The 17,358-nt window shown below is 43.9% G+C and overlaps 10 non-coding genes across 10 annotated transcripts; all 10 read right to left on the bottom strand.

Moving 5' to 3' along the window:
• Positions 1-124: 124 nt before the first annotated feature.
• TRNAF-GAA lies at positions 125-197 on the bottom strand. Its single transcript has one exon. It is a non-coding gene; the product is annotated as a tRNA-Phe (tRNA).
• Positions 198-1,611: 1,414 nt separating this feature from the next.
• TRNAQ-CUG lies at positions 1,612-1,683 on the bottom strand. The gene has a single exon. It is a non-coding gene; the product is annotated as a tRNA-Gln (tRNA).
• Positions 1,684-4,031: 2,348 nt separating this feature from the next.
• Positions 4,032-4,104, bottom strand: TRNAF-GAA. Its single transcript has one exon. It is a non-coding gene; the product is annotated as a tRNA-Phe (tRNA).
• A 1,886-nt stretch (positions 4,105-5,990) lies between these two features.
• TRNAF-GAA lies at positions 5,991-6,063 on the bottom strand. Its single transcript has one exon. It is a non-coding gene; the product is annotated as a tRNA-Phe (tRNA).
• Positions 6,064-12,012: 5,949 nt separating this feature from the next.
• Positions 12,013-12,085, bottom strand: TRNAF-GAA. Its single transcript has one exon. It is a non-coding gene; the product is annotated as a tRNA-Phe (tRNA).
• Positions 12,086-12,525: 440 nt separating this feature from the next.
• TRNAQ-CUG lies at positions 12,526-12,597 on the bottom strand. Its single transcript has one exon. It is a non-coding gene; the product is annotated as a tRNA-Gln (tRNA).
• A 1,369-nt stretch (positions 12,598-13,966) lies between these two features.
• On the bottom strand, positions 13,967-14,039 carry TRNAF-GAA. Its single transcript has one exon. It is a non-coding gene; the product is annotated as a tRNA-Phe (tRNA).
• An 856-nt stretch (positions 14,040-14,895) lies between these two features.
• On the bottom strand, positions 14,896-14,968 carry TRNAF-GAA. Its single transcript has one exon. It is a non-coding gene; the product is annotated as a tRNA-Phe (tRNA).
• Positions 14,969-15,408: 440 nt separating this feature from the next.
• Positions 15,409-15,480, bottom strand: TRNAQ-CUG. The gene has a single exon. It is a non-coding gene; the product is annotated as a tRNA-Gln (tRNA).
• A 1,369-nt stretch (positions 15,481-16,849) lies between these two features.
• TRNAF-GAA lies at positions 16,850-16,922 on the bottom strand. Its single transcript has one exon. It is a non-coding gene; the product is annotated as a tRNA-Phe (tRNA).
• Between the last annotated feature and the right edge of the window lie 436 nt (positions 16,923-17,358).

The raw sequence follows: 17,358 nt of genomic DNA, 5'->3' as shown, positions 1-17,358 counted from the left end.
CCTTCAAGGGGTATAGCTACCACAGCTGGGATTGATCCCGTACTGTGCTCGACTGCTTTTGTTTATGGAGGTGGGCTGATAATATCTTGGGGGCCTTTTCTACTCTGTTAGGGGAGAAAAAGAGTGCTGAAACCTGGGATTGAACCAGGGACCTTTAGATCTTCAGTCTAATGCTCTCCCAACTGAGCTATTTCAGCTGGTTTGGTGGTTATGCCCTTTGCCTCAATAGCTGCAAAATGTCTTCCTGTAAATATACTTTCTTCTCCAAAAAGAGAAGGCTATTTAAAACCAACGTTCTGCCCTCGCTCATCGGAAACTCTGATGGTCTACCTACACCAGAAATTCCAAAAGCCTCATTGTCAGTGGGATTCATGCATAACACAGGAGTCAGAAAGCCAAAGGGTCACTGGTCGTCATCCATCCAAAAGTCTTAAAGGCCATGAGTTACCTTCTTGGATGTTGCATTCCTTGTACTGATCCTTTCTCCTTAAGGAAATCTACGCATACAAACTTACTTGTCCCGAGTAAAGAAAATGGTTTCTACTCCTTCTTTCCAACCAGTTTCCATTGGTAAAGGCCCTTTACAATTTGACTCTTAATGTACCTATATCCCACCATTTAGCTTTAAAGGAAAACAGGATCCATTGAGTTTTGAAGTCAGATTCGTGGAATCAGAGACCAGAATGCTAACCATTACACCATGGAACTAAAAACACGCATAGGTTTTGAAGGAATGTGATGCTGTATATCATATAATTGCCAGCCTCTCTTGATGCATTTCTTTCCATTTCTAATAATCCACCAAGGTTAATTCTCACTTTAATGCCTGAGCCTTTGGCCTTCATTTAAGGAATCCACAAACTAAAAATGATTTAGTGATAAATGCCAGGCAATATTGTTGCTAAAGATTTACCCAGAAAGTTCTATGTTATTGGATATCCTGTAACCGAGATCTGCCTCCTATAACAATACTTTCCTTCAGGGGGTCTAGCTACCTCAGCTGGGCTTGATCCCCTACTGTGCTCGAATGCTTTTGTTTATGGAGGTGGGCTGTACTATCTTGGGGGCCTTTTCTACTCTGTTAGGTGAGAAAAAGAATGCTGAAACCAAGGATTGAACCAGGGACCTTTAGATCTTCAGTCTAATGCTCTCCCAACTGAGCTATTTCAGCTGGTTTTGGTGGTTTTGCCCTTTGCCTCAACAGCTGCAAAATGTCTTCCTGTGAATATACTTTCTTTTCCAAAAAGAGAAGGCTATTTAAGACCAACGTTCTGCCCTCGCTCATCGAAAACTCTGATGGTCTACCTACACCAGAAATTCCAAAAGCCTCAGTGTCAGTGGGATTCATGCATAACACAGGAGTCAGAAAGCCAAAGAGTTACTGGTCGCCATCCATCCAAAAGTCATAAAGGCCATGAGTTACCTTCCTGGATGTTGCTTTCCTGGTATTGATCCTTTTTCCTTAAGGAAATCTATGCATACAAACCTACTTATCCAGGGTAGGGAAATGGTTTGCTACTCCTTCTTTCCAACCAGTTTCCATTGGTAAAGAACCTTGCCAATTTGCCTCTTAAAGTAGTTATTTCCCGACATTAAGCATTAAAGGAAAACAGGTTCCACTGAGATTTGAACTCAGATTCCTGGATTCAGAGTCCAGAGTGCTAACCATTACATCATGGAACCAACAACATATGTAAGTTTTGAAAGAATGGGATGCTGTACATCATACAATTGCTAGACTCTCTTAGAGCAATTCTTTCCATATCTAATAATCCACCAAGGTCACTTCTCACTTTTAATGCTTGCGCCTTCTGCCATCATTCAAGGAATCCCCAAGCTGAAAAGGATCTATTGAAGAATACTAGGCAATTTTATTGCTAAGGATTAAACCTGAAGGTACCATGTTGTTAGAACTATTGCAGCCGAGATCTGCCTCCTACAGCAATGCTTTCCTAGAGGGGGGGGTCTAGCTACCACAGCTGGGAACGATCCCCTACTGTGCTGGACTGCTTTTATGTATGGAGGTGGGCGGGGAATCTCTAGGGGGCCTTTTCTACTCTGTTAGGGGAGAAAAAGACTGTTGAAACCTGGATTTGAACCAGGGACCTTAAGATTTTCAGTCTAATTCTCTCCCAACTGAGCTATTTCAGCTGGTTTGGCGGTGTTGCCCTTTTCCTCAACAGCTGTAAAATGTCTTCCTGTGAATATACTTTCTTTTCCAAAAAGAGAAGGCTATTTAAGACCAACGTTCTGCCCTCGCTCATCGAAAACTCTCATGGTCTACCTACACCAGAAATTCCAAAAGCCTCAGTGTCAGTGGGATTCATGCATAACACAGGAGTCAGAAAGCCAAAGAGTTACTGGTCGCCATCCATCCAAAAGTCATAAAGGCCATGAGTTACCTTCCTGGATGTTGCTTTCCTGGTATTGATCCTTTTTTCTTAGGAAATCTACGCATACAAACGTACTTGTCCCAAGTAAAGAAAATGGTTTTCTACTCCTTCTTTCCAACCAGTTTCCATTGGTAAAGGCCCTTCATAATTTTACTCTTAAAGTACCTATATCCCGCCATTTAGCTTTAAAGGAAAACAGGTTCCATTGAGTTTTGAAGTCAGATTCGTGGAATCAGAGACCAGAATGCTATCCCATTACACCATGGAATTAAAAACACGCATAGGTTTTGAAGGAATGTGATGCTGTACATCATATAATTGCTAGCCTCTCTTGATGCAATTCTTTCCATTTCTAATAATCCACCAAAGTCAATACTAACTTTAATGCCTGGAGCCTTTGGCCTTCATTTAAGGAATCACCAAACTAAAAATGATCTAGTGATAAATGCCAGGCAATTTTGTTGCTAAAGATTTACCCAGAAAGTTCTATGTTGTTGGATATCCTGTAACCGAGATCTGCCTCCTATAACAATACTTTCCTTCAAGGGGTATAGCTACCACAGCTGGAATTGATCCGTACTGTGCTCGACTGCTTTTGTTTATGGAGGTGGGCTGATAATATCTTGGGGGCCTTTTCTACTCTGTTAGGGGAGAAAAAGAGTGCTGAAACCTAGGATTGAACCAGGGACCCTTTAGATCTTCAGTCTAATGCTCTCCCAAATGATCTATTTCAGCTGGTTTGGTGGTTTTGCCCTTTGCCTCAATAGCTGCAAAATGTCTTCCTGTAAATATACTTCCTTCTCCAAAAAGAGAAGGCTATTTAAGACCAACGTTCTGCCCTCGCTCTTCGGAAACTCTGATGGTCTACCTACACCAGAAATTCCAAAAGCCTCAATGTCAGTGGTATTCATGCATAACATAGCAGTCCAAAAGCCAAATGGTCACTGGTCGTTATCCATCCAAAAGTCTTAAAGGCCATGAGTTACCTTCTTGGATGTTGCTTTCCTTGTACTGATCCTTTCTCCTTAAGGAAATCTACGCATACAAACTTACTTGTCCCGAGTAAAGAAAATGGTTTCTACTCCTTCTTTCCAACCAGTTTCCATTGGTAAAGGCCCTTTACAATTTGACTCTTAATGTACCTATATTCCCACCATTTTAGCTTTAAAGGAAAACAGGATCCATTGAGTTTTGAAGTCAGATTCGTGGAATCAGAGACCAGAATGCTAACCATTACACCATGGAACTAAAAACACGCATAGGTTTTGAAGGAATGTGATGCTGTATATCAATATAATTGCCAGCCTCTCTTGATGCATTTCTTTCCATTTCTAATAATCCACCAAGGTTAATTCTCACTTTAATGCCTGAGCCTTTGGCCTTCATTTAAGGAATTCCCCAAACTAAATTGATTCTAGTGATAAATGCCAGGCAATATTGTTGCTAAAGATTTACCCAGAAAGTTCTATGTTGTTGGATCTCTGTAACCGAGATCTGCCTCCTATAACAATACTTTCCTTCAGGGGGTCTAGCTACCTCAGCTGGATTGATCCCCTACTGTGCTCGAATGCTTTTGTTTTATGGAGGTGGCTGTAATATATTTGGGGCCTTTTCTACTCTGTTAGGTGAGAAAAAGAATGCTGAAACCTAGGATTGAACCAGGGACCTTTAGATCTTCAGTCTAATGCTCTCCCAACTGAGCTATTTCAGCTGGCTTTGGTGGTTTTGCCCTTTGCCTCAACAGCTGCAAAATGTCTTCCTGTGAATATACTTTCTTTTCCAAAAAGAGGAAGGCTATTTAAGACCAACGTTCTGCCCTCGCTCATCGAAAACTCTGATGGTCTACCTACACCAGAAATTCCAAAAGCCTCAATGTCAGTGGTATTCATGCATAACATAGCAGTCCAAAAGCCAAATGTCACTGGTCGTTATCCATCCAAAAGTCATAATGCCATGGGTGACCTGCTTGGATTTTGCTTTTCTTATACTGATTCTTTTTTCCTTAAGGAATGTACGCATTCAAACCTACTTGTCCAGGGAAGGGAAATGGTTTGCTACTCATTCTTTCCAACCAGTTTCCATTGGTAAAGAACCTTGCCAATTTGCCTCTTAAGTAGCTATTTCCCGACATTAAGCATTAAAGGAAAACAAGTTCACTGAGATTTGAACTCAGATTCCTGGATTCAGAGTCCAGAGTGCTAACAATTACACCATGGAACCAACAACATATACAAGTTTTGAAAGAATGGGATGCTGTACATTATACAATTGCTAGACTCTCTTAAAGCAATTCTTTCCATATCTAATAATCCATCAAGGTCACTTCTCACTTTTAATGCTTGCGCCTTCTGCCATCATTCAAGGAATCCCCAAGCTGAAAAGGATCTATTGAAGAATGCTAGGAAATTTTATTGCTAAGGATTAATCCTGAAGGTACCATGTTGTTAGAACTACTGCAGCCGAGATCTGCCTCCTACAGCAATGCTTTCCTATAGGGGGGGCGGGGTCTAGCTACCACAGCTGGGAACGATCCCTACTGTTCTCGACTGCTTTTGTTTATGGAGGTGGGCTGATAATATCTTGGGGAGCCTTTTCTACTCTGTTAGGGGAGAAAATAGAGTGCTGAAACCTGGGATTGAACAGGGACCTTTAGATCTTCAGTCTAATGCTCTCCCAACTGAGCTATTTCAGCTGGTTTGGTGGTTTTGCCCTTTGCCTCAACAGCTGCAAAATGTCTTCCTGTAAATATATATTCTTCTCAAAAAGAGAAGGCTATTTAAGACCACGTTCTGCCCTCGCTCATCGGAAACTCTATCTCATGGTCTACCTACACCAGAAATTCCCAAAAGCCTCAATGTCAGTGGTATTCATGCATAACATAGCAGTCCAAAAGCCAAATGGTCACTGGTCGTTATCCATCCAAAGTCTTAAAGGCCATGAGTTACCTTCTTGGATGTTGCTTTCCTTGTACTGATCCTTTTCTCCTTAAGGAAATCTACGCATACAAACTTACTTGTCCCGAGTTAAAGAAAATGGTTTCTACTCCTTCTTTCCAACAGTTTTCCATTGGTAAAGGCCCTTTACAATTTGACTCTTAATGTACCTATATCCCACCATTTAGCTTTAAAGGAAAATCAGGTTCCATTGAGTTTTGAAGTCAGATTCGTGGAATCAGAGACCAGAATGCTAACCATTACACCATGGAACTAAAACACGCATAGGTTTTGAAGGAATGTGATGCTGTACATCAATAATTGCCAGCCTCTCTTGATGCATTTCTTTCCCATTTCTAATAATCCACCAAGGTTAATTCTCACTTTAATGCCTGAGCCTTTGGCCTTCATTTAAGGAATCCCCAAACTAAAATTGATCTAGTGATAAATGCCAGGCAATATTGTTGCTAAAGATTTACCCAGAAAGTTCTATGTTGTTGGATCTCCTGTAACCGAGATCTGCCTCCTATAACAATACTTTCCTTCAGGGGGTCTAGCTACCTCAGCTGGGATTGATCCCCTACTGTGCTCGAATGCTTTTGTTTATGGAGGTGGGCTGTAATATCTTGGGGGCCTTTTCTACTCTGTTAGGTGAGAAAAAGACTGCTGAAACCTAGGATTGAACCAGGGACCTTTAGATCTTCAGTCTAATGCTCTCCCAACTGAGCTATTTCAGCTGCTTGGAAGTTTTGCCCTTTGCCTCAGCAGCTGCAAAATGTCTTCCTGTGAATATACTTTATTTTCCAAAAGAGAAGGGAGCCGGCGTGAAGAAGGTCGCCACAGCAGCCGCGTGGCTGAGGAAAAAAAAAAACAGCAGCAGCTTTTTTTTTCCGGGAGCCGGGAGAGGAGAGGTGCGGCGGTGAGGAGCGGGTCGCGGCGAGAGTTAGCTCCGCCCACCCGCGTCACCAGCCGCGACACCAGCGCAGGACTCCCCATTAAGAGAAGGGAGCCGGCGTGAAGAAGGTCGCCACAGCAGCCGCGTGGCTGAGGAAAAAAAAAAAAACAGCAGCAGCTTTTTTTTTTCAGGGAGCCGGGAGAGGAGAGGTGCGGCGGTGAGGAGCGGGTAGCGGCGAGAGTTAGCTCCGCCCACCCGCGTCACCAGCCGCGACACCAGCGCAGGACTCCCCATTAAGAGGGGGGTGCCAACGGCGCGCGGCCGTTCGGTGCGCGGCGAATGCGAGCGGCAAAGGCGCTCGCCTTAGCGAGAGCGCCTTTGCGAAGGAGCCTTAGAAGGAGCACAGGCAGCCCAGCAGAGAACTCTAAACTTCTAACTTAAAAAAACAAACAAAAAAAAACAACAAAAAAAACCTTTTCTTCTGTTCCCATTCTTCTCTTCTCTCTCTATTCTTTCAGCTAGCTGCACGCCAAGCTAACTCACACTCAGCTAACCCCTTTCAGATACCCTCAGCTCTTAACTTCTTATTCTCTCAGACACCTAAATCTTTCATAATCTCGCACTAGCTCTCAGCAGGATTTTTTCTAACTCTCCTTTCTTTTTCTAATTTACTGACAGGCTGACCTAATTCACAACTTGAAAATGGCAGGGAGGACTAGAAGCGCCAAGGGTACAACCACATCCAGCATTCCAGTCACCATGGGGACCCTGGAGGAGATCACGGACGGCGAACGAAGGGAGGAGGACTCAGGGCGGTGGACAGAGGTCTCCGTGCAGACCGAATCCATCCCCCGACACTACACTACAGCCTCCACGCAGACAGAGGAGGCTGCTCAGCTGGACGGAGCCCTCATGCAAGAACTGCGGAGCCTCAGGGAGGAGGTGGTTCGCCTGAGAAGCATCCGAGAGGATGAAGCCTACATCGACGGAGTCGTTCAGGAGTTGTCCCAAATTACAGAGCAGACCCACGACAAGTCCATTCTTGAGACACCCAAATCATCAGTTTTGAAGCCAACATTTGGGTTACAGGAAATGGCTGGCGGCAATGACACCTGGCAGTTGGTGACCTCTTCCACAGTAAACATAGAAGATCCCCCCTCCTTTTTTCAATCTCTTCATCCTCTTCTTTTTCTCCCCAACAGGCCGGCCCTACATCAACCCCGCATCTCGTCCTGAAGAATAGATTCCAGATTCTTCAGGAAGAAGCTGCCGACAAGGTACAGGAGCAGGCCCAGCACGAAGAACTCGAAGAACAGGGCCCAACACGCAACCCCATCTGCTGACCGACTTCCTCCTCCTCCACAACGGAAGAAGCGCAGAGTTATAGTCATTGGGGACTCCATGCTGATGGGCACCGAGGGACCAATCTGCAGACCGGATGCACAATCAAGAGAGGTTTGCTGTCTGCCTGGTGCCAAAATACGGGACATCACCACCAGCCTAGGGAAATTACTTACACCTCATGACCATTTTCCTATGCTTCTTATCCATATAGGTACGAATGACACTGCCAGGAACACCCCAGAAACCATCGCCAGAGACTTCGGAGCCTTGGGTGAGAGGCTGAAGCAGACAAGTGCGCAGGTAGTCTTCTCATCAATCCTACCAGTTAGAGGCAAGGGAAGAGCCAGAGATGAATGCATCCTGAGAACGAACGAATGGCTACGAGGATGGTGTCGAGATATGAACTTCGGATTCCTGGATCATAGAGAGGCGCTGCAAGGACTACAGGGACCAGACGGACTCCATTTGACCAGCAGAGGTAAGAACATCTTCGGACACCGACTAGCCCGCCTACTTCGCAGGGCTTTAAACTAGGTAAGTTGGGGGAGGGGACCTACTCATATACTGGGGTGGAAAGGAACTATCCTGATGGGACGAGTCGACACTCAGATTCCGAGGTAAGGACCCAATATGCAAACAGTTCTCTTGGAGCCACACAGACTCGGTCAGGAATAGCCTTACAGGGACTCAGCAAACACAAAGTGTGGAGGGCCATGTATGTTAATGCACACAGTTTAGGCAATAAAATTATAGAACTAGAAACTGAAATAAGGGATGCCAACCTGGACGTGGTGGCAATATCCGAGACTTGGTTCACTGACGCACATGGGTGGGATATGGCTATACCGGGGTACAATCTACTTCGTCAGGACAGAGAGGGCAGGTTAGATGGAGGGGTAGCACTATACATTAAGGAAGACATCAAAACTACCAGGATCACTGATGTCAAGTATACCGGGGAGTCCCTCTGGGTTAACCTGGCACGAGGTAGTAAAAAATGCCTGTATCTTGGTGTGGTATACAGACCTCCAAGACAACCGGAAAACATGGACGCAGAATTAATTGAAGACATAGAGAATATAACTCTACGGGGTGACACTGTGCTGCTAGGGGACTTCAATATGCCTGACGCAGACTGGAACACATTTTCAGCAGCAACCAGCAGCAGCAGGAGGCTTCTGAACTCCATAAAAGGAGTACATCTCAGACAGATGGTAACGGAGCCCACTAGGGCCCAGACGATCCTAGACCTGGTACTCACAAACGGGGAAAGCATCTCAGAGGTCTCGGTAGGAGATACGCTAGCCTCCAGCGACCATAACATGGTATGGTTCAACATTGGGAAAGGATCCCCTAAATCAACCACAAAACAAAGGTGCTCAACTTTCGGGGCGCCAACTTCGCACGTATGGGAGATCACGTTCATCAGACGCTACAGGACCAAGCAGAGACCGGAAATGTGGAAACTATGTGGTCGTACCTGAAATCATCCATACACGAAGCAACTAATCGCTACATAAAATCAGTAGATAAACGGCAAAGAAACAACAAACCCCAATGGTTCACTGAAGAGATCTCACTCCTCATTAAGGAGAAGAAAAAAGCATTTCTTTCCTACAAACGCACCCAGAGAAGAGAAACTAAAGTAGAATATAAGACCAGATCGGCAGCGGTCAAAACAGCAGTTAGGGAGGCAAAACGTCGAGTGGAGGAAGCTCTGGCAAAAAACATTAAAAAAGGGGACAAAGCCTTCTTTAGGTATATCAGCGATAGGAAAAGGAACACAGACAGTATAGTACGCCTTAGACAACCGGACGGAAACTACGCGGTGGCGGATTCAGAAAATGCAGAACTACCAAATGAATATTTCTGCTCAGTCTTCACCTGCGAAGCACCGGGACACGGACCACAATTGATGATAATACAAGACGTGGATGACCCGTTTCAGAACGTTGAGTTCACTCCTGGGGACGTCTACAACGAACTGGCAAGGCTAAAGGTAAACAAGGCCATGGGACCGGACAATTTACACCCAAGAGTGCTCAGAGAATTGAGAGATGTCCTGGCAGAACCGTTGGCGGTGCTCTTCAATCTCTCACTAAGTACGGGGAAAGTTCCGTTGGACTGGAAAACAGCCAATGTCGTTCCTCTACATAAAAAGGGTTGCAAGGCTGAGGCTGCGAACTATAGACCGGTAAGCCTCACCTCAATAGTGTGCAAACTCATGGAAACACTAATTAAGTATAAATTAGATACGATCCTGAACGAGGGAAATCTCCGGGATCCCAGCCAACATGGATTCACCAAGGGTAGGTCATGCCAGTCCAATCTAATAAGCTTCTTTGACTGGGTAACAAGAAGACTAGACTCAGGAGAGTCCTTGGACGTCGTGTACCTGGACTTCAGCAAAGCGTTTGACAGCGTCCCACACCGCAGGCTGCTGAACAAGATGAATTCTATGGGATTAGGAGAGACTCTAACTGCATGGGTTAAAGATTGGCTTAGTGGCAGACTTCAGAGGGTGGTGGTCAACGGTACCCTTTCTAAAATGTCAGAGGTGACCAGCGGAGTACCACAGGGTTCGGTCCTGGGCCCACTCCTCTTCAACATATTCATTAGGGATCTGACTCAAGGGCTCCAAGGCAAGGTAACCTTATTCGCTGATGACGCCAAACTATGCAATGTAGTAAACGGCTATAATCTTCAGGATGCTATGGAGCAAGACCTGCGTACTTTAGAAAGTTGGTCCTTGATCTGGCAGCTGGGCTTCAACGCCAAGAAATGTAAGGTCATGCATCTCGGCAACGGAAATCCTTGCAGAACTTACACCCTGAATGGAGAAACTTTAACTAGGACTACGGCAGAACGAGACTTAGGACTAATCATCAGTGCTGACATGAAAGCAGCCACTCAAGTGGAGAAGGCTTCATCTAAAGCACGGCAAATGATAGGCTGTATCAAGAGAAGCTTCGTCAACAGGAAACCTGAAGTCATGATGCCACTGTACAGAGCCATGGTGAGACCGCATCTGGAATACTGTGTTCAATTCTGGAGGCCACATTACCGTAAGGATGTGCTCAGAGTTGAATCGGTTCAGCGGATGGCCACCAGGATGGTCTCGGGGCTAAAGGGTCTCCCGTACGAAGAAAGACTGAGCAAATTGCAGCTCTACACTCTCGAGGAGCGTAGGAGAGGGGAGACATGATTGAGACATTTAAGTACATCACGGGACGGGTAGAGGTGGAAGATGATATCTTTCTTCTCAGGGGACCCTCGACCACAAGAGGACATCCGCTCAAGCTCAGGGGAGGGAAGTTTCGTGGAGACACCAGGAAATACTTCTTCACGGAGAGAGTGATTGAGCATTGGAACGAGCTTCCAGTGCAGGTGGTCGAGGCACGCAGCATCTCAGACTTCAAGAACAAATGGGATACCTATGTGGGATCCCTACGAGGTCATGCCAAGGGTTAGGGTCACTAGGACTGAATGAGCGGGTCAGTAGAGTGACAGTATAATTACAATTATTCTTTAGGGGGTCAGTAGATTTAAGAGGGTGGGTAAATAGTGTGGGCAGACTTGATGGGCTATGGCCCTTATCTGCCGTCATCTTTCTATGTTTCTATGTTTCTATTTAAAACCAACGTTCTGCCCTCGCTCATCGGAAACTCTGATGGTCTACCTACACCAGAAATTCCAAAAGCCTCATTGTCAGTGGGATTCATGCATAACACAGGAGTCAGAAAGCCAAAGGGTCACTGGTCGTCATCCATCCAAAAGTCTTAAAGGCCATGAGTTACCTTCTTGGATGTTGCATTCCTTGTACTGATCCTTTCTCCTTAAGGAAATCTACGCATACAAACTTACTTGTCCCGAGTAAAGAAAATGGTTTCTACTCCTTCTTTCCAACCAGTTTCCATTGGTAAAGGCCCTTTACAATTTGACTCTTAATGTACCTATATCCCACCATTTAGCTTTAAAGGAAAACAGGTTCCATTGAGTTTTGAAGTCAGATTCGTGGAATCAGAGACCAGAATGCTAACCATTACACCATGGAACTAAAAACACGCATAGGTTTTGAAGGAATGTGATGCTGTACATCATATAATTGCCAGCCTCTCTTGATGCATTTCTTTCCATTTCTAATAATCCACCAAGGTTAATTCTCACTTTAATGCCTGAGCCTTTGGCCTTCATTTAAGGAATCCCCAAACTAAAATTGATCTAGTGATAAATGCCAGGCAATATTGTTGCTAAAGATTTACCCAGAAAGTTCTATGTTGTTGGATCTCCTGTAACCGAGATCTGCCTCTTATAACAATACTTTCCTTCAGGGGGTCTAGCTACCTCAGCTGGGATTGATCCCCTACTGTGCTCGAATGCTTTTGTTTATGGAGGTGGGCTGTAATATCTTGGGGGCCTTTTCTACTCTGTTAGGTGAGAAAAAGAATGCTGAAACCTAGGATTGAACCAGGGACCTTTAGATCTTCAGTCTAATGCTCTCCCAACTGAGCTATTTCAGCTGGTTTTGGTGGTTTTGCCCTTTGCCTCAACAGCTGCAAAATGTCTTCCTGTGAATATACTTTCTTTTCCAAAAAGAGAAGGCTATTTAAGACCAACGTTCTGCCCTCGCTCATCGAAAACTCTGATGGTCTACCTACACCAGAAATTCCAAAAGCCTCAGTGTCAGTGGGATTTATGCATAACACAGGAGTCTGAAAGCCAAAGAGTTACTGGTCGCCATCCATCCAAAAGTCATAAAGGCCATGAGTTACCTTCCTGGATGTTGCTTTCCTGGTATTGATCCTTTTTCCTTAAGGAAATCTATGCATACAAACCTACTTATCCAGGGTAGGGAAATGGTTTGCTACTCCTTCTTTCCAACCAGTTTCCATTGGTAAAGAACCTTGCCAATTTGCCTCTTAAAGTAGTTATTTCCCGACATTAAGCATTAAAGGAAAACAGGTTCCACTGAGATTTGAACTCAGATTCCTGGATTCAGAGTCCAGAGTGCTAACCATTACACCATGGAACCAACAACATATGTAAGTTTTGAAAGAATGGGATGCTGTACATCATACAATTGCTAGACTCTCTTAGAGCAATTCTTTCCATATCTAATAATCCACCAAGGTCACTTCTCACTTTTAATGCTTGCGCCTTCTGCCATCATTCAAGGAATCCCCAAGCTGAAAAGGATCTATTGAAGAATGCTAGGCAATTTTATTGCTAAGGATTAAACCTGAAGGTACCATGTTGTTAGAACTATTGCAGCCGAGATCTGCCTCCTACAGCAATGCTTTCCTAGAGGGGGGGGTCTAGCTACCACAGCTGGGAACGATCCCCTACTGTGCTGGACTGCTTTTGTGTATGGAGGTGGGCGGGGAATCTCTAGGGGGCCTTTTCTACTCTGTTAGGGGAGAAAAAGACTGCTGAAACCTGGATTTGAACCAGGGACCTTAAGATTTTCAGTCTAATTCTATCCCAACTGAGCTATTTCAGCTGGTTTGGCGGTGTTGCCCTTTTCCTCAACAGCTGTAAAATGTCTTCCTGTGAATATACTTTCTTTTCCAAAAGAGAAGGCTATTTAAGACTAACGTTCTGCCCTCGCTCATCGAAAACTCTGATGGTCTACCTACACCAGAAATTCCAAAAGCCTCAGTGTCAGTGGGATTCATGCATAACACAGGAGTCAGAAAGCCAAAGAGTTACTGGTCGCCATCCATCCAAAAGTCATAAAGGCCATGAGTTACCTTCCTGGATGTTGCTTTCCTGGTATTGATCCTTTTTCCTTAAGGAAATCTACGCATACAAACGTACTTGTCCCAAGTAAAGAAAATGGTTTCTACTCCTTCTTTCCAACCAGTTTCCATTGGTAAAGGCCCTTCATAATTTTACTCTTAAAGTACCTATATCCCGCCATTTAGCTTTAAAGGAAAACAGGTTCCATTGAGTTTTAAAGTCAGATTCGTGGAATCAGAGACCAGAATGCTATCCATTACACCATGGAATTAAAAACACGCATAGGTTTTGAAGGAACATGATGCTGTACATCATTTAATTGCTAGCCTCTCTTGATGCAATTCTTTCCATTTCTAATAATCCACCAAAGTCAATTCTAACTTTAATGCCTGAGCCTTTGGCCTTCATTTAAGGAATCACCAAACTAAAAATGATCTAGTGATAAATGCCAGGCAATTTTGTTGCTAAAGATTTACCCAGAAAGTTCTATGTTGTTGGATATCCTGTAACCGAGATCTGCCTCCTATAACAATACTTTCCTTCAAGGGGTATAGCTACCACAGCTGGGATTGATCCCGTACTGTGCTCGACTGCTTTTGTTTATGGAGGTGGGCTGATAATATCTTGGGGGCCTTTTCTACTCTGTTAGGGGAGAAAAAGAGTGCTGAAACCTGGGATTGAACCAGGGACCTTTAGATCTTCAGTCTAATGCTCTCCCAACTGAGCTATTTCAGCTGGTTTGGTGGTTTTGCCCTTTGCCTCAATAGCTGCAAAATGTCTTCCTGTAAATATACTTTCTTCTCCAAAAAGAGAAGGCTATTTAAGACCAACGTTCTGCCCTCGCTCATCGGAAACTCTGATGGTCTACCTACACCAGAAATTCCAAAAGCCTCATTGTCAGTGGGATTCATGCATAACACAGGAGTCAGAAAGCCAAAGGGTCACTGGTCGTCATCCATCCAAAAGTCTTAAAGGCCATGAGTTACCTTCTTGGATGTTGCATTCCTTGTACTGATCCTTTCTCCTTAAGGAAATCTACGCATACAAACTTACTTGTCCCGAGTAAAGAAAATGGTTTCTACTCCTTCTTTCCAACCAGTTTCCATTGGTAAAGGCCCTTTACAATTTGACTCTTAATGTACCTATATCCCACCATTTAGCTTTAAAGGAAAACAGGTTCCATTGAGTTTTGAAGTCAGATTCGTGGAATCAGAGACCAGAATGCTAACCATTACACCATGGAACTAAAAACACGCATAGGTTTTGAAGGAATGTGATGCTGTACATCATATAATTGCCAGCCTCTCTTGATGCATTTCTTTCCATTTCTAATAATCCACCAAGGTCAATTCTCACTTTAATGCCTGAGCCTTTGGCCTTCATTTAAGGAATCCACAAACTAAAAATGATCTAGTGATAAATGCCAGGCAATATTGTTGCTAAAGTTTTGCCCAGAAAGTTCTATGTTATTGGATATCCTGTAACCGAGATCTGCCTCCTATAACAATACTTTCCTTCAGGGGGTCTAGCTACCTCAGGTGGGATTGAATATCTTGGGGGCCTTTTCTACTCTGTTAGGTGAGAAAAAGAATGCTGAAACCTAGGATTGAACCAGGGACCTTTAGATCTTCAGTCTAATGCTCTCCCAACTAAGCTATTTCAGCTGGTTTTGGTGGTTTTGCCCTTTGCCTCAACAGCTGCAAAATGTCTTCCTGTGAATATACTTTCTTTTCCAAAAAGAGAAGGCTATTTAAGACCAACGTTCTGCCCTCGCTCATCGAAAACTCTGATGGTCTACCTACACCAGAAATTCCAAAAGCCTCAGTGTCAGTGGGATTCATGCATAACACAGGAGTCAGAAAGCCAAAGAGTTACTGGTCGCCATCCATCCAAAAGTCATAAAGGCCATGAGTTACCTTCCTGGATGTTGCTTTCCTGGTATTGATCCTTTTTCCTTAAGGAAATCTATGCATACAAACCTACTTATCCAGGGTAGGGAAATGGTTTGCTACTCCTTCTTTCCAACCAGTTTCCATTGGTAAAGAACCTTGCCAATTTGCCTCTTAAAGTAGTTATTTCCCGACATTAAGCATTAAAGGAAAACAGGTTCCACTGAGATTTGAACTCAGATTCCTGGATTCAGAGTCCAGAGTGCTAACCATTACACCATGGAACCAACAACATATGTAAGTTTTGAAAGAATGGGATGCTGTACATCATACAATTGCTAGACTCTCTTAGAGCAATTCTTTCCATATCTAATAATCCACCAAGGTCACTTCTCACTTTTAATGCTTGCGCCTTCTGCCATCATTCAAGGAATCCCCAAGCTGAAAAGGATCTATTGAAGAATGCTAGGCAATTTTATTGCTAAGGATTAAACCTGAAGGTACCATGTTGTTAGAACTATTGCAGCCGAGATCTGCCTCCTACAGCAATGCTTTCCTAGAGGGGGGGTCTAGCTACCACAGCTGGGATTGATCCCCTACTGTGCTGGACTGCTTTTGTGTATGGAGATGGGCGGGGAATCTCTAGGGGCCCTTTTCTACTCTGTTAGGGGAGAAAAAGACTGTTGAAACCTGGATTTGAACCAGGGACCTTAAGATTTTCAGTCTAATTCTCTCCCAACTGAGCTATTTCAGCTGGTTTGGCGGTGTTGCCCTTTTCCTCTACAGCTGTAAAATGTCTTCCTGTGAATATACTTTCTTTTCCAAAAAGAGAAGGCTATTTAAGACCAACGTTCTGCCCTCGCTCATCGAAAACTCTGATGGTCTACCTACACCAGAAATTCCAAAAGCCTCAGTGTCAGTGGGATTCATGCATAACACAGGAGTCAGAAAGCCAAAGAGTTACTGGTCGCCATCCATCCAAAAGTCATAAAGGCCATGAGTTACCTTCCTGGATGTTGCTTTCCTGGTATTGATCCTATTTCCTTAAGGAAATCTACGCATACAAACGTACTTGTCCCAAGTAAAGAAAATGGTTTCTACTCCTTCTTTCCAACCAGTTTCCATTGGTAAAGGCCCTTCATAATTTTACTCTTAAAGTACCTATATCCCGCCATTTAGCTTTAAAGGAAAACAGGTTCCATTGAGTTTTGAACTCAGATTCGTGGAATCAGAGACCAGAATGCTATCCATTACACCATGGAATTAAAAACACACATAGGTTTTGAAGGAATGTGATGCTGTACATCATATAATTGCTAGCCTCTCTTGATGCAATTCTTTCCATTTCTAATAATCCACCAAAGTCAATTCTAACTTTAATGCCTGAGCCTTTGGCCTTCATTTAAGGAATCACCAAACTAAAAATGATCTAGTGATAAATGCCAGGCAATTTTGTTGCTAAAGATTTACCCAGAAAGTTCTATGTTGTTGGATATCCTGTAACCGAGATCTGCCTCCTATAACAATACTTTCCTTCAAGGGGTATAGCTACCACAGCTGGGATTGATCCCGTACTGTGCTCGACTGCTTTTGTTTATGGAGGTGGGCTGATAATATCTTGGGGGCCTTTTCTACTCTGTTAGGGGAGAAAAAGAGTGCTGAAACCTGGGATTGAACCAGGGACCTTTAGATCTTCAGTCTAATGCTCTCCCAACTGAGCTATTTCAGCTGGTTTGGTGGTTATGCCCTTTGCCTCAATAGCTGCAAAATGTCTTCCTGTAAATATACTTTCTTCTCCAAAAAGAGAAGGCTATTTAAAACCAACGTTCTGCCCTCGCTCATCGGAAACTCTGATGGTCTACCTACACCAGAAATTCCAAAAGCCTCATTGTCAGTGGGATTCATGCATAACACAGGAGTCAGAAAGCCAAAGGGTCACTGGTCGTCATCCATCCAAAAGTCTTAAAGGCCATGAGTTACCTTCTTGGATGTTGCATTCCTTGTACTGATCCTTTCTCCTTAAGGAAATCTACGCATACAAACTTACTTGTCCCGAGTAAAGAAAATGGTTTCTACTCCTTCTTTCCAACCAGTTTCCATTGGTAAAGGCCCTTTACAATTTGACTCTTAATGTACCTATATCCCACCATTTAGCTTTAAAGGAA

This window comes from Geotrypetes seraphini, chromosome 1 (assembly GCF_902459505.1).
Source record: "Geotrypetes seraphini chromosome 1, aGeoSer1.1, whole genome shotgun sequence".
NCBI lineage: Eukaryota > Metazoa > Chordata > Amphibia > Gymnophiona > Dermophiidae > Geotrypetes > Geotrypetes seraphini.
This window is presented reverse-complemented; position numbering and strand designations above follow the sequence as displayed.